Source organism: Elephas maximus, chromosome 10, assembly GCF_024166365.1.
Source record: "Elephas maximus indicus isolate mEleMax1 chromosome 10, mEleMax1 primary haplotype, whole genome shotgun sequence".
Taxonomy (NCBI): Eukaryota; Metazoa; Chordata; class Mammalia; order Proboscidea; family Elephantidae; genus Elephas; species Elephas maximus.
Window position 1 is genome coordinate 1,349,923 of NC_064828.1, and position 15,502 is coordinate 1,365,424.

Genomic DNA, 15,502 nt, shown 5'->3' on the forward strand with positions numbered 1-15,502 from the left:
CTCTTGTATTCTTTTTATTCTCTTTTACTGTGTTCAATTCTCTTCTACTCTATTTTAACCAACCCTACTCTAATCTATTCCACTGGATTCGATTCCACGCATTTCGATGCGATTCGGCTCCAGTCGGCTCCGTTGTACTCCATTCATCCCTCTTGGGCTCCAATCGGTTCGATTCAGTTCTAATCGGCTCCATTTCGCCCTGGTCAGCTCTATTCAGCTTGAATAGGCTCTATTCAACTCTATATGGCTCTATGAGTCTACTCAACTCTATTATCTCTTTTCAACTCCATTCTACACCATTCTACTCCATCCGACTGTATTCTTCTCTAGTCTATTGTCTTGTACTCTACCCTTCTCTAGTCTATTCTAATCGATTCGATTGGATTGGACTTGAATGGATGGGATTCAATGCAATTCAACGGGATTTGACGAGATCCAGCATGATTCCGTGGGATTCGGCGCCATTCATCTTGATTTCTATCACGTTGGGTCTTTTGGGCTCTATTTTGCTCTAGTCGGCAATATTCAACTCTATTCTTCTAGACTGCACTACTCGACCCTATTCTATTCTTTCAGTTCTCTTCTATCCTGTTCTGTTCTACTGCATTTTGGTCTATCCTACCCTACTCTAACTTAGCCTACTGTAATCTCTTCTATTCTATTCAACAGACTTGAACGGGATTCGACCTGATTCAGGTCATATCGGCTCGAATCAGCTCCTTTTTGTGCGAATTCAACTCGATTCGGTTGGACTTGGCCCTTTTCCTCTCTATTCGGCTCTTTTCGGCAGGATTTGACTCGATTTGACTCTAGTCTACTCTTCTCTATTCTTTCTGGTCTATTCTAATCTATTCTTTTCTACCCTCCCCTCCCCTCATCTTACCTGCCCTACACTAAACTAGTTGATTGGATTCGACACTTTTCAACGCGATTCGACATGATTCTTCTCGATTCACCTCGAATTTGGTGGATTCGGCTGCATTCAGCTCTCTTTGGCTCTATTCAACTCTATTGGACTCTATTCTACTGTACTCGTCTCTACTTCATTCGATTCGATTCTTTCTCTTGTGTTCTGTTCTGTTCTAGTTTAACCCCTCCTACTCTACCCTCCTCTACTCTAATCTATTCCATTCGATTCAATGCCTTTCAAGGCGATTCCATGGGATTAGGCTTGAATTTGGCTTGATTTAGCTCTCTTTGGCTTGAATCGGGTCAATTTGGCTCGATTCTGCTCGATTCAGCATCATTAGGCTCGATCCAAACTTATCCGGCCCTGTTCAGCGCTATTCAACTCTTTTCTACTTTATTCGTCTCTATTTGGCTCCATTCGACTCCATTCCACACCATTCCACTCTGTTCGACTCCATTCTACACTATTCTATTCTCTTCTCCCCCACCCTACTCTAATCTATTCGATTCATTGAGATTTGTCTCATTTCCTCTCCATTCGACTCGATTCAGCTCGAATGGGATCTATTCATCTCTATTCTGCACTACTCGACTCTGACTAGTCTACTCTACTCCACTCTACTCCATTCTACTCTTTGTATTCTCTTCTACTCTACGCTTCTCTAGTCTATTCCTCTGTGCCCTACCCTATTGAATCCCAGCCTAACCTACACTACTCTAAGCTGTTCTATTGAATTCGATTGCATTCGATTCGACCCGATTGGACACAATTGGACGGGATTCGGTGAGATTTCATGAGATCCGATGGGTTTTGGTGGGATTGGATGGACTTCGACGAGATTCGATGCAATAGGATGCGATTAGGTGCGATTTGGCTCGATCTAGCTTGGTCTCTATTTGGCTCATTCCAGCTCCATTCGGCTCCATTCAGCTCGAATCTGGTCGATTGGACTTGATTGGGCTCGATTGGGCTCGATTGGGCTCGACTCAGCCCTAGATGTCCCTATTCGGTGCTATTCCGCTCTATTCAACTCTTTTCTAGTCTATTCATCTCGGTTTGACTGCATTTGACTCCATTCCACACCATTCTACGCTCTTCTATTCTACAGAACCCTATCCCGCCCGAGTCTTTCCTCATCTAGTCTCTTCTTTTCGATTCTGTTGTATTGGATTCTCGTTTTCTCTTTTCTCTATCCCATGCGATGCTACTCTACCATACCCTACACGAAACTAAGATATCCTGACTTATCCTCTTCTATTCTATTGGATTCTGTTTTCTCTGTTCTACCGTCTGCTACCCTACCTTATGACACCCTACTGTACCATACCCTACTCCATAGGGGTACTCAAGAAGGGTACTAGTTTGGAAAAGGGACTACCTCAGGCAAGGGGACTAGTTCAGGCTACTAGTTAGGGCCACTGTACTAGTTAAGAGTACTAGTTCATGGACGGGTACTAGTTAAGGCTACTAGGAAAGCAAGGTACAAGTGAAGGCTACGACTTCAGGCAAGTGTGTTAGTTTAGGCTACTAGTTGATGCAAGGGTACAAGTTCATACTACTAATTAAGGCCAGGGTACTAGTTAAGGCAACTGGTCAAGGCAAGGGTAGTAGTTATGGGTAGCGATAAGGCCAGGGTACTAGTTAAGACTACTAGTTAATGCCAGGGTACTAGTTGAGGCAAGGGTACGAGTGACGGCCAGGGTACTAGTTAAGGCTGGGCTACTAGTCCATGCAAGGCTACTCCTTCAGTGTACTAGTTAAGGTTTTGCTACTAGTTAAGAGGACTAGTAAGGCAAGGGTAGACGTTAAGACTGTTCCTTAAGGCAAGGCGACTAGTTAAGGGTACTAGTTACCACAAGGCTTCTAGTTCAGAATACTAGTTAGGGCCACTGTACTAGTTCAGAGTACTAGTTAAGGCTACTAGGAAGGCAAGGAACGTGTTAAGGCCACTACTTCAGGCAAGAGTCCTAGTTAAGTCTACTAGTCGATGCAAGGGTACATGTTAATACTACTGGCTAAGCCCAGGTTGCTAGGTAAGGCAACTGGTTAAGGCAAGGGTAGTAGTTATGGGTACTGATAAGGCCAGGGTACTAGTTAAGACTACTAGTTAATGCAAGGGTACTAGTTAAGGGTACTTGTTGAGGCAAGGGTAGCCATTAAGACTATTCCTTAAGGCAAGGCTCCTAGTTAAGGGTACTAGTTAGGACAAGGCTACCAGTTCAGGAGACTAGTTAGGGGCACTGTACTAGTTAAGAGTACTAGTAAAGGCACGTGTGCTAGTTAAGGCTGCTAGTTAAGGCAAGGTAGAAATAAAGGCCACTGCTTAAGGCAGGAGTACTAGTTAAGGCTACTAGTTGATGCAAAAATACAAGTGAATACTACTAGTTAGGGCCAGGGTACTACTTAAGGCAACTGGTTACGGCAAGGGTAGTAGTTCTGGGTACTGATACGGCCAGGGTACTAGTTCAGACTAAATGCGAGGGTACTAGTTAAGGGTACTAGTTGAGGCAAGGCTACTAGTGAAGGCCAGGGTCTTAGTTAAGGCTACTGGAGAAGGCCAGGGTACTAGTGAAGGTAAGGCAACTAGTTGAGGGTGCTAGTTTAGAGAAGGCTACTAGTTCAGGATACTAGTTAGGGGCACTGTACTAGTTAAGAGTACTAGCTAAGGCACGAGTACTAGTTCAGGCCACTACTTAAGGCAAGGGTACTAGTTAAGGCTACTATTGGATGCAAGTTTACAAGTTGATACTTCTAGTTAAGGCCGGGGTATTACTTAAGGCAACTGGTTAAGGCAAGGGTACTAGTTACGGCAAGGCTACTAGTTAGGGGTAGTAGTTAAGGCTTGGCTACTAGTTTAGGACACTAGGAAGGCAAGGGCAGACGTTAAGACGATTACTTAAAGCAAGGCTACTAGTTCAGGGTACTAATTCAGACAAGGCTACTAGTTCAGGCTGCTCGTTCTGGCCGCTGTACTAGTTAAGAGTACTAGTTAAGGCATAGGTACTAGTTAAGGATACTAGTTAAGGCAAGGTACAAGTGAAGGCTACTACTTAAGGCAAGGCGACTAGTTTAGGCTACCAGTGGATTCAAGGGTACAAGTGAATACTACTAGTTCAGACCAGGGTACCAGTTAAGGCAGCTGGTTAAGGCCAGGGTAGGACTTATGGGGACTGAGAAGGCCAGGTACTAGTTAAGACTACTAGTTAATGCGAGGGTACTAGTGAAGGGTACTAGTTGAGGCAAGGCTACGAGTGAAGGCCAGGGTACTAGTTAAGGCTACTGGTGAAGGCCAGGGTCCTAGTTAAGGCTGGGCTACTAGTTCAGGGTACTAGTAAGGCAAGGGTAGACATTAAGACTATTACTTAAGGCAAGGCTACTAGTTAAGGGGAGTAGTTCAGACAAGGCTCCTAGTTCAGGATACTAGTTAAGGCAAGGGGAGTAGTTCAGATTCAGAATTTAGGGGACTTGTCAGGGCAAGGGTACTCTTCAAGGCTAGTTGTCTAGCCTACTGATCTATACCACTAGTCTGGCTAGTCCAGCTGTCTGGTCTAGGCTACTACTCTAGACTTCTCTGGTCTACTCTACTCTAGTCTGCTTTCGTCTACCCTAGTCTACCCTATCCAAAACCACCCTACCCTAACCTTTTCGAATCTATTCAGTTGGATTCGATTCAAAGCATTTCAATGGGATTGGACGCGATGATGCTTGAATCGGCTCATTCGGCACCATCAGCTCGATTCAGCTCGATTTGGCTTGAATCGCTTCGATTCAGCTTGTTTCAACTCAATTCGACTTGGTTCAGCCTTATTCGGCTCGATTCGACTCTTTTCTACTCTAGTTTTCTCTATGCAACTCCATTCGACTCGATTCTACTCTATTCTGTTCTACCCTACCCTACTCTAATCTATTCTAATGGATTCGATTGGACGCTATTCGACGCGATTCACCACGTTTTGTTTCCATTGGGCTCGATTCGGCTAGAATTGGCTCTATTCAGCTCTATTCTGCACTATTCCACTCTATTCGACTCTACTCTTCTCTACTTTACTCTGCTCTACTGTACTGTGCTATCTTCTGTTCCTTCTATTATGTACTGTTCTATTCTATTCTGTTCTACCCTCCCAGCCGCTCCCCTCCCCTTCTCTAATCTTTGATTCTGTTCGAGTCATCGCATTTTCACGCCATTCGACCCGATTAGGCTTGAATCAGATCAATTCGCTTCGAGTCGGTCCGATTGGGCTCCATTTCGCTCCATTCAGCTCCAATGGCATCGATTCTGCTGGATTCTGCTCGATTAGGCCTTCTTTGGCCCTATTCGGCCCAACTATGCTCTATTCGACTCTTTTCTACTCTATTCGTCTCTAGTCGGCTCCGTTCTAATCCATTCCACACCATTCTGCACTATTCTCCTCTATTCTCGTCTACCCTTCCCTACCCTAATCTATTCCAATGGATTCGATTGGACCCGATTCGAAGCGATTCAACGCGATTCATCTTGTTTTGTCTCCATTCGCCTCAATTCGGCTATGTTCTGCACTATCTGACTCTTTTCTACTCTATTCTATTCTGCTGGATTCTTTCTCTTCTGTTCTGTTCTCTCCTATTCTGTTGGACTCTGTTCTATCCTACCCTACCCAAGCCTACTGCACCCCACCCAAACCCACCCTACTTGAATCGATTTGATTCAATTCGATTCACTTCGACGCCATTGGACAGGATTCGACGGGATTCGACAAGGTCCGAAGGCATTTGACGGGATTCAAAGAGATTAGACGAGATTCCATACGATTCGACGTGATTCAGCAGAATTCTGGGAGATTGGACGCAATTCGAAGTTATTTGACGTGATGGGACGTGATTCGTCGTGATTCGACGACATTCGATGCAATCCGATGCGATCCGAAGCGATTCGACCCGGTCCGACACAAAACGATGTGATTTGATGCGATTCGACGTGATTCGATGTGATTCGACGCTATTCAGTGACAGTCGGCGTGATTCTGCTTGATTCAGCTCGATTAGGTGCGAATCGGCTCTATATGGCTCCTTTACGTCTCTATTCGGCTCCATTCAGCTCTGTTTTCTCTATTCGTCTCTATTGGGCCTCTTCGTCTCTAATCGACTCTATTCGAGTCTATTCGACCCTACTCTTTTCTACTCTATTCTATTCCTTCTATTCTGTTCTAATCTCTTCTATTCTAGTCTACTCTATTCTATTCCACCCTCCTCTCCGCTTCTCTAATCTATACGTTTGGATTGGATTGGATGCATTGAACGGGACTCGACGTGATTAAGCTTGAATCAGCTCGATTCGATTCCATTTGGCTCTATTCGGTTCGTTTGGCTTGAATTGCTTCGATTCTGCTCAATTCCGCCTCTTTCGGCCCTATTCTGCTCTATTCGACTCTTCTCTACTCTTTTTGTCTCTATTTGACTCCATTCTACTCCATTCTATTTATTCCACACCATTCTACACTATTCTGCTCTACTCTATCCTACACCACTCTAATTTACTCGAATCGATTAGACGTGATTCCTCTCATTTCGACTCCATTCGGCTCTATTCAGCTGTATTCGCGTCTACCCTATTCTACACTAGCCTACTCTATCGTCCTCTAGTCTACTCTTCTCTATTTTCTTTATTCTTCCTATTCTGTTCTGTTCTATTCTACTCCATTCTACTCTATGCTACCCTACCCTATGCTACCCAACTCTAATCTATTCTAATCCAATTGATTGGATTGGATTCAACCCATTTGGACACGATTCGGCTCAGTTTGGCTCTATTTAGCTCTGTTCGAATCTATTCTACTCTACTCTGTTTCCCTCTACGCTACCCTAGCCTACTGTTTTCTGTATTCGTTCTGTATTGTTCTGTTCTCTTCTATTCTCTTCTGTTTTATTCTATGCTACTCTACTCTATTCCACCCTGCCATACCCGAACCTCCCCTACTCTAATCTGTTCAATTCGATTCCATGAATTTGGACACGATTCAGGTCGAATTGGTTCGATTCATGTCCATTCGGCTCCACTTGGCTCGAAGAGTGTCGATTCAGCTGGATTAGGCTCAATTCGGCTCGACTCGGCCCTCTTCGGCCCTCTTCAGCACTATTCGGCTCTATTCGGCTCTTTTCTCCCCTTTTCGACTCCATTCGATTGTGTTGCACAGCATTCTACTCCACTCAACACTGTTTTACTCTACCCTACCCTAATTGACTGGAATTGGTTCGAGGGGATTCAACGCGATTTGCCTTGTTTCTTCTCCATTTGGCTCGATTCGACTCTATTCGACTCTGTTCTACTCTACACTATTCTGCTCTGCTCTAACCTTTTGGACTCGATTCTCTTGTATTCTTTTTATTCTCTTTTACTGTGTTCAATTCTCTTCTACTCTATTTTAACCAACCCTACTCTAATCTATTCCACTGGATTCGATTCCACGCATTTCGATGCGATTCGGCTCCAGTCGGCTCCGTTGTACTCCATTCATCCCTCTTGGGCTCCAATCGGTTCGATTCAGTTCTAATCGGCTCCATTTCGCCCTGGTCAGCTCTATTCAGCTTGAATAGGCTCTATTCAACTCTATATGGCTCTATGAGTCTACTCAACTCTATTATCTCTTTTCAACTCCATTCTACACCATTCTACTCCATCCGACTGTATTCTTCTCTAGTCTATTGTCTTGTACTCTACCCTTCTCTAGTCTATTCTAATCGATTCGATTGGATTGGACTTGAATGGATGGGATTCAATGCAATTCAACGGGATTCGACGAGATCCAGCATGATTCCGCGGGATTCGGCGCCATTCATCTTGATTTCTATCACGTTGGGTCTTTTGGGCTCTATTTTGCTCTAGTCGGCAATATTCAACTCTATTCTTCTAGACTGCACTACTCGACCCTATTCTATTCTTTCAGTTCTCTTCTATCCTGTTCTGTTCTACTGCATTTTGGTCTATCCTACCCTACTCTAACTTAGCCTACTGTAATCTCTTCTATTCTATTCAACAGACTTGAACGGGATTCGACCTGATTCAGGTCCTATCGGCTCGAATCAGCTCCTTTTTGTGCGAATTCAACTCGATTCGGTTGGACTTGGCCCTTTTCCTCTCTATTCGGCTCTTTTCGGCAGGATTTGACTCGATTTGACTCTAGTCTACTCTTCTCTATTCTTTCTGGTCTATTCTAATCTATTCTTTTCTACCCTCCCCTCCCCTCATCTTACCTGCCCTACACTAAACTAGTTGATTGGATTCGACACTTTTCAACGCGATTCGACATGATTCTTCTCGATTCACCTCGAATTTGGTGGATTCGGCTGCATTCAGCTCTCTTTGGCTCTATTCAACTCTATTGGACTCTATTCTACTGTACTCGTCTCTACTTCATTCGATTCGATTCTTTCTCTTGTGTTCTGTTCTGTTCTAGTTTAACCCCTCCTACTCTACCCTCCTCTACTCTAATCTATTCCATTCGATTCAATGCCTTTCAAGGCGATTCCATGGGATTAGGCTTGAATTTGGCTTGATTTAGCTCTCTTTGGCTTGAATCGGGTCAATTTGGCTCGATTCTGCTCGATTCAGCATCATTAGGCTCGATCCAAACTTATCCGGCCCTGTTCAGCGCTATTCAACTCTTTTCTACTTTATTCGTCTCTATTTGGCTCCATTCGACTCCATTCCACACCATTCCACTCTGTTCGACTCCATTCTACACTATTCTATTCTCTTCTCCCCCACCCTACTCTAATCTATTCGATTCATTGAGATTTGTCTCATTTCCTCTCCATTCGACTCGATTCAGCTCGAATGGGATCTATTCATCTCTATTCTGCACTACTCGACTCTGACTAGTCTACTCTACTCCACTCTACTCCATTCTACTCTTTGTATTCTCTTCTACTCTACGCTTCTCTAGTCTATTCCTCTGTGCCCTACCCTATTGAATCCCAGCCTAACCTACACTACTCTAAGCTGTTCTATTGAATTCGATTGCATTCGATTCGACCCGATTGGACACAATTGGACGGGATTCGGTGAGATTTCATGAGATCCGATGGGTTTTGGTGGGATTGGATGGACTTCGACGAGATTCGATGCAATAGGATGCGATTAGGTGCGATTTGGCTCGATCTAGCTTGGTCTCTATTTGGCTCATTCCAGCTCCATTCGGCTCCATTCAGCTCGAATCTGGTCGATTGGACTTGATTGGGCTCGATTGGGCTCGATTGGGCTCGACTCAGCCCTAGATGTCCCTATTCGGTGCTATTCCACTCTATTCAACTCTTTTCTAGTCTATTCATCTCGGTTTGACTGCATTTGACTCCATTCCACACCATTCTACGCTCTTCTATTCTACAGAACCCTATCCCGCCCGAGTCTTTCCTCATCTAGTCTCTTCTTTTCGATTCTGTTGTATTGGATTCTCGTTTTCTCTTTTCTCTATCCCATGCGATGCTACTCTACCATACCCTACACGAAACTAAGATATCCTGACTTATCCTCTTCTATTCTATTGGATTCTGTTTTCTCTGTTCTACCGTCTGCTACCCTACCTTATGACACCCTACTGTACCATACCCTACTCCATAGGGGTACTCAAGAAGGGTACTAGTTTGGAAAAGGGACTACCTCAGGCAAGGGGACTAGTTCAGGCTACTAGTTAGGGCCACTGTACTAGTTAAGAGTACTAGTTCATGGACGGGTACTAGTTAAGGCTACTAGGAAAGCAAGGTACAAGTGAAGGCTACGACTTCAGGCAAGTGTGTTAGTTTAGGCTACTAGTTGATGCAAGGGTACAAGTTCATACTACTAATTAAGGCCAGGGTACTAGTTAAGGCAACTGGTCAAGGCAAGGGTAGTAGTTATGGGTAGCGATAAGGCCAGGGTACTAGTTAAGACTACTAGTTAATGCCAGGGTACTAGTTGAGGCAAGGGTACGAGTGACGGCCAGGGTACTAGTTAAGGCTGGGCTACTAGTCCATGCAAGGCTACTCCTTCAGTGTACTAGTTAAGGTTTTGCTACTAGTTAAGAGGACTAGTAAGGCAAGGGTAGACGTTAAGACTGTTCCTTAAGGCAAGGCGACTAGTTAAGGGTACTAGTTACCACAAGGCTTCTAGTTCAGAATACTAGTTAGGGCCACTGTACTAGTTCAGAGTACTAGTTAAGGCTACTAGGAAGGCAAGGAACGTGTTAAGGCCACTACTTCAGGCAAGAGTCCTAGTTAAGTCTACTAGTCGATGCAAGGGTACATGTTAATACTACTGGCTAAGCCCAGGTTGCTAGGTAAGGCAACTGGTTAAGGCAAGGGTAGTAGTTATGGGTACTGATAAGGCCAGGGTACTAGTTAAGACTACTAGTTAATGCAAGGGTACTAGTTAAGGGTACTTGTTGAGGCAAGGGTAGCCATTAAGACTATTCCTTAAGGCAAGGCTCCTAGTTAAGGGTACTAGTTAGGACAAGGCTACCAGTTCAGGAGACTAGTTAGGGGCACTGTACTAGTTAAGAGTACTAGTAAAGGCACGTGTGCTAGTTAAGGCTGCTAGTTAAGGCAAGGTAGAAATAAAGGCCACTGCTTAAGGCAGGAGTACTAGTTAAGGCTACTAGTTGATGCAAAAATACAAGTGAATACTACTAGTTAAGGCCAGGGTACTACTTAAGGCAACTGGTTACGGCAAGGGTAGTAGTTCTGGGTACTGATACGGCCAGGGTACTAGTTCAGACTAAATGCGAGGGTACTAGTTAAGGGTACTAGTTGAGGCAAGGCTACTAGTGAAGGCCAGGGTCTTAGTTAAGGCTACTGGAGAAGGCCAGGGTACTAGTGAAGGTAAGGCAACTAGTTGAGGGTGCTAGTTTAGAGAAGGCTACTAGTTCAGGATACTAGTTAGGGGCACTGTACTAGTTAAGAGTACTAGCTAAGGCACGAGTACTAGTTCAGGCCACTACTTAAGGCAAGGGTACTAGTTAAGGCTACTATTGGATGCAAGTTTACAAGTTGATACTTCTAGTTAAGGCCGGGGTATTACTTAAGGCAACTGGTTAAGGCAAGGGTACTAGTTACGGCAAGGCTACTAGTTAGGGGTAGTAGTTAAGGCTTGGCTACTAGTTTAGGACACTAGGAAGGCAAGGGCAGACGTTAAGACGATTACTTAAAGCAAGGCTACTAGTTCAGGGTACTAATTCAGACAAGGCTACTAGTTCAGGCTGCTCGTTCTGGCCGCTGTACTAGTTAAGAGTACTAGTTAAGGCATAGGTACTAGTTAAGGATACTAGTTAAGGCAAGGTACAAGTGAAGGCTACTACTTAAGGCAAGGCGACTAGTTTAGGCTACCAGTGGATTCAAGGGTACAAGTGAATACTACTAGTTCAGACCAGGGTACCAGTTAAGGCAGCTGGTTAAGGCCAGGGTAGGACTTATGGGGACTGAGAAGGCCAGGTACTAGTTAAGACTACTAGTTAATGCGAGGGTACTAGTGAAGGGTACTAGTTGAGGCAAGGCTACGAGTGAAGGCCAGGGTACTAGTTAAGGCTACTGGTGAAGGCCAGGGTCCTAGTTAAGGCTGGGCTACTAGTTCAGGGTACTAGTAAGGCAAGGGTAGACATTAAGACTATTACTTAAGGCAAGGCTACTAGTTAAGGGGAGTAGTTCAGACAAGGCTCCTAGTTCAGGATACTAGTTAAGGCAAGGGGAGTAGTTCAGATTCAGAATTTAGGGGACTTGTCAGGGCAAGGGTACTCTTCAAGGCTAGTTGTCTAGCCTACTGATCTATACCACTAGTCTGGCTAGTCCAGCTGTCTGGTCTAGGCTACTACTCTAGACTTCTCTGGTCTACTCTACTCTAGTCTGCTTTCGTCTACCCTAGTCTACCCTATCCAAAACCACCCTACCCTAACCTTTTCGAATCTATTCAATTGGATTCGATTCAAAGCATTTCAATGGGATTGGACGCGATGATGCTTGAATCGGCTCATTCGGCACCATCAGCTCGATTCAGCTCGATTTGGCTTGAATCGCTTCGATTCAGCTTGTTTCAACTCAATTCGACTTGGTTCAGCCTTATTCGGCTCGATTCGACTCTTTTCTACTCTAGTTTTCTCTATGCAACTCCATTCGACTCGATTCTACTCTATTCTGTTCTACCCTACCCTACTCTAATCTATTCTAATGGATTCGATTGGACGCTATTCGACGCGATTCACCACGTTTTGTTTCCATTGGGCTCGATTCGGCTAGAATTGGCTCTATTCAGCTCTATTCTGCACTATTCCACTCTATTCGACTCTACTCTTCTCTACTTTACTCTGCTCTACTGTACTGTGCTATCTTCTGTTCCTTCTATTATGTACTGTTCTATTCTATTCTGTTCTACCCTCCCAGCCGCTCCCCTCCCCTTCTCTAATCTTTGATTCTGTTCGAGTCATCGCATTTTCACGCCATTCGACCCGATTAGGCTTGAATCAGATCAATTCGCTTCGAGTCGGTCCGATTGGGCTCCATTTCGCTCCATTCAGCTCCAATGGCATCGATTCTGCTGGATTCTGCTCGATTAGGCCTTCTTTGGCCCTATTCGGCCCAACTATGCTCTATTCGACTCTTTTCTACTCTATTCGTCTCTAGTCGGCTCCGTTCTAATCCATTCCACACCATTCTGCACTATTCTCCTCTATTCTCGTCTACCCTTCCCTACCCTAATCTATTCCAATGGATTCGATTGGACCCGATTCGAAGCGATTCAACGCGATTCATCTTGTTTTGTCTCCATTCGCCTCAATTCGGCTATGTTCTGCACTATCTGACTCTTTTCTACTCTATTCTATTCTGCTGGATTCTTTCTCTTCTGTTCTGTTCTCTCCTATTCTGTTGGACTCTGTTCTATCCTACCCTACCCAAGCCTACTGCACCCCACCCAAACCCACCCTACTTGAATCGATTTGATTCAATTCGATTCACTTCGACGCCATTGGACAGGATTCGACGGGATTCGACAAGGTCCGAAGGCATTTGACGGGATTCAAAGAGATTAGACGAGATTCCATACGATTCGACGTGATTCAGCAGAATTCTGGGAGATTGGACGCAATTCGAAGTTATTTGACGTGATGGGACGTGATTCGTCGTGATTCGACGACATTCGATGCAATCCGATGCGATCCGAAGCGATTCGACCCGGTCCGACACAAAACGATGTGATTTGATGCGATTCGACGTGATTCGATGTGATTCGACGCTATTCAGTGACAGTCGGCGTGATTCTGCTTGATTCAGCTCGATTAGGTGCGAATCGGCTCTATATGGCTCCTTTACGTCTCTATTCGGCTCCATTCAGCTCTGTTTTCTCTATTCGTCTCTATTGGGCCTCTTCGTCTCTAATCGACTCTATTCGAGTCTATTCGACCCTACTCTTTTCTACTCTATTCTATTCCTTCTATTCTGTTCTAATCTCTTCTATTCTAGTCTACTCTATTCTATTCCACCCTCCTCTCCGCTTCTCTAATCTATACGTTTGGATTGGATTGGATGCATTGAACGGGACTCGACGTGATTAAGCTTGAATCAGCTCGATTCGATTCCATTTGGCTCTATTCGGTTCGTTTGGCTTGAATTGCTTCGATTCTGCTCAATTCCGCCTCTTTCGGCCCTATTCTGCTCTATTCGACTCTTCTCTACTCTTTTTGTCTCTATTTGACTCCATTCTACTCCATTCTATTTATTCCACACCATTCTACACTATTCTGCTCTACTCTATCCTACACCACTCTAATTTACTCGAATCGATTAGACGTGATTCCTCTCATTTCGACTCCATTCGGCTCTATTCAGCTGTATTCGCGTCTACCCTATTCTACACTAGCCTACTCTATCGTCCTCTAGTCTACTCTTCTCTATTTTCTTTATTCTTCCTATTCTGTTCTGTTCTATTCTACTCCATTCTACTCTATGCTACCCTACCCTATGCTACCCAACTCTAATCTATTCTAATCCAATTGATTGGATTGGATTCAACCCATTTGGACACGATTCGGCTCAGTTTGGCTCTATTTAGCTCTGTTCGAATCTATTCTACTCTACTCTGTTTCCCTCTACGCTACCCTAGCCTACTGTTTTCTGTATTCGTTCTGTATTGTTCTGTTCTCTTCTATTCTCTTCTGTTTTATTCTATGCTACTCTACTCTATTCCACCCTGCCATACCCGAACCTCCCCTACTCTAATCTGTTCAATTCGATTCCATGAATTTGGACACGATTCAGGTCGAATTGGTTCGATTCATGTCCATTCGGCTCCACTTGGCTCGAAGAGTGTCGATTCAGCTGGATTAGGCTCAATTCGGCTCGACTCGGCCCTCTTCGGCCCTCTTCAGCACTATTCGGCTCTTTTCTCCCCTTTTCGACTCCATTCGATTGTGTTGCACAGCATTCTACTCCACTCAACACTGTTTTACTCTACCCTACCCTAATTGACTGGAATTGGTTCGAGGGGATTCAACGCGATTTGCCTTGTTTCTTCTCCATTTGGCTCGATTCGACTCTATTCGACTCTGTTCTACTCTACACTATTCTGCTCTGCTCTAACCTTTGGACTCGATTCTCTTGTATTCTTTTTATTCTCTTTTACTGTGTTCAATTCTCTTCTACTCTATTTTAACCAACCCTACTCTAATCTATTCCACTGGATTCGATTCCACGCATTTCGATGCGATTCGGCTCCAGTCGGCTCCGTTGTACTCCATTCATCCCTCTTGGGCTCCAATCGGTTCGATTCAGTTCTAATCGGCTCCATTTCGCCCTGGTCAGCTCTATTCAGCTTGAATAGGCTCTATTCAACTCTATATGGCTCTATGAGTCTACTCAACTCTATTATCTCTTTTCAACTCCATTCTACACCATTCTACTCCATCCGACTGTATTCTTCTCTAGTCTATTGTCTTGTACTCTACCCTTCTCTAGTCTATTCTAATCGATTCGATTGGATTGGACTTGAATGGATGGGATTCAATGCAATTCAACGGGATTCGACGAGATCCAGCATGATTCCGCGGGATTCGGCGCCATTCATCTTGATTTCTATCACGTTGGGTCTTTTGGGCTCTATTTTGCTCTAGTCGGCAATATTCAACTCTATTCTTCTAGACTGCACTACTCGACCCTATTCTATTCTTTCAGTTCTCTTCTATCCTGTTCTGTTCTACTGCATTTTGGTCTATCCTACCCTACTCTAACTTAGCCTACTGTAATCTCTTCTATTCTATTCAACAGACTTGAACGGGATTCGACCTGATTCAGGTCATATCGGCTCGAATCAGCTCCTTTTTGTGCGAATTCAACTCGATTCGGTTGGACTTGGCCCTTTTCCTCTCTATTCGGCTCTTTTCGGCAGGATTTGACTCGATTTGACTCTAGTCTACTCTTCTCTATTCTTTCTGGTCTATTCTAATCTATTCTTTTCTACCCTCCCCTCCCCTCATCTTACCTGCCCTACACTAAACTAGTTGATTGGATTCGACACTTTTCAACGCGATTCGACATGATTCTTCTCGATTCACCTCGAATTTGGTGGATTCGGCTGCATTCAGCTCTCTTTGGCTCTATTCA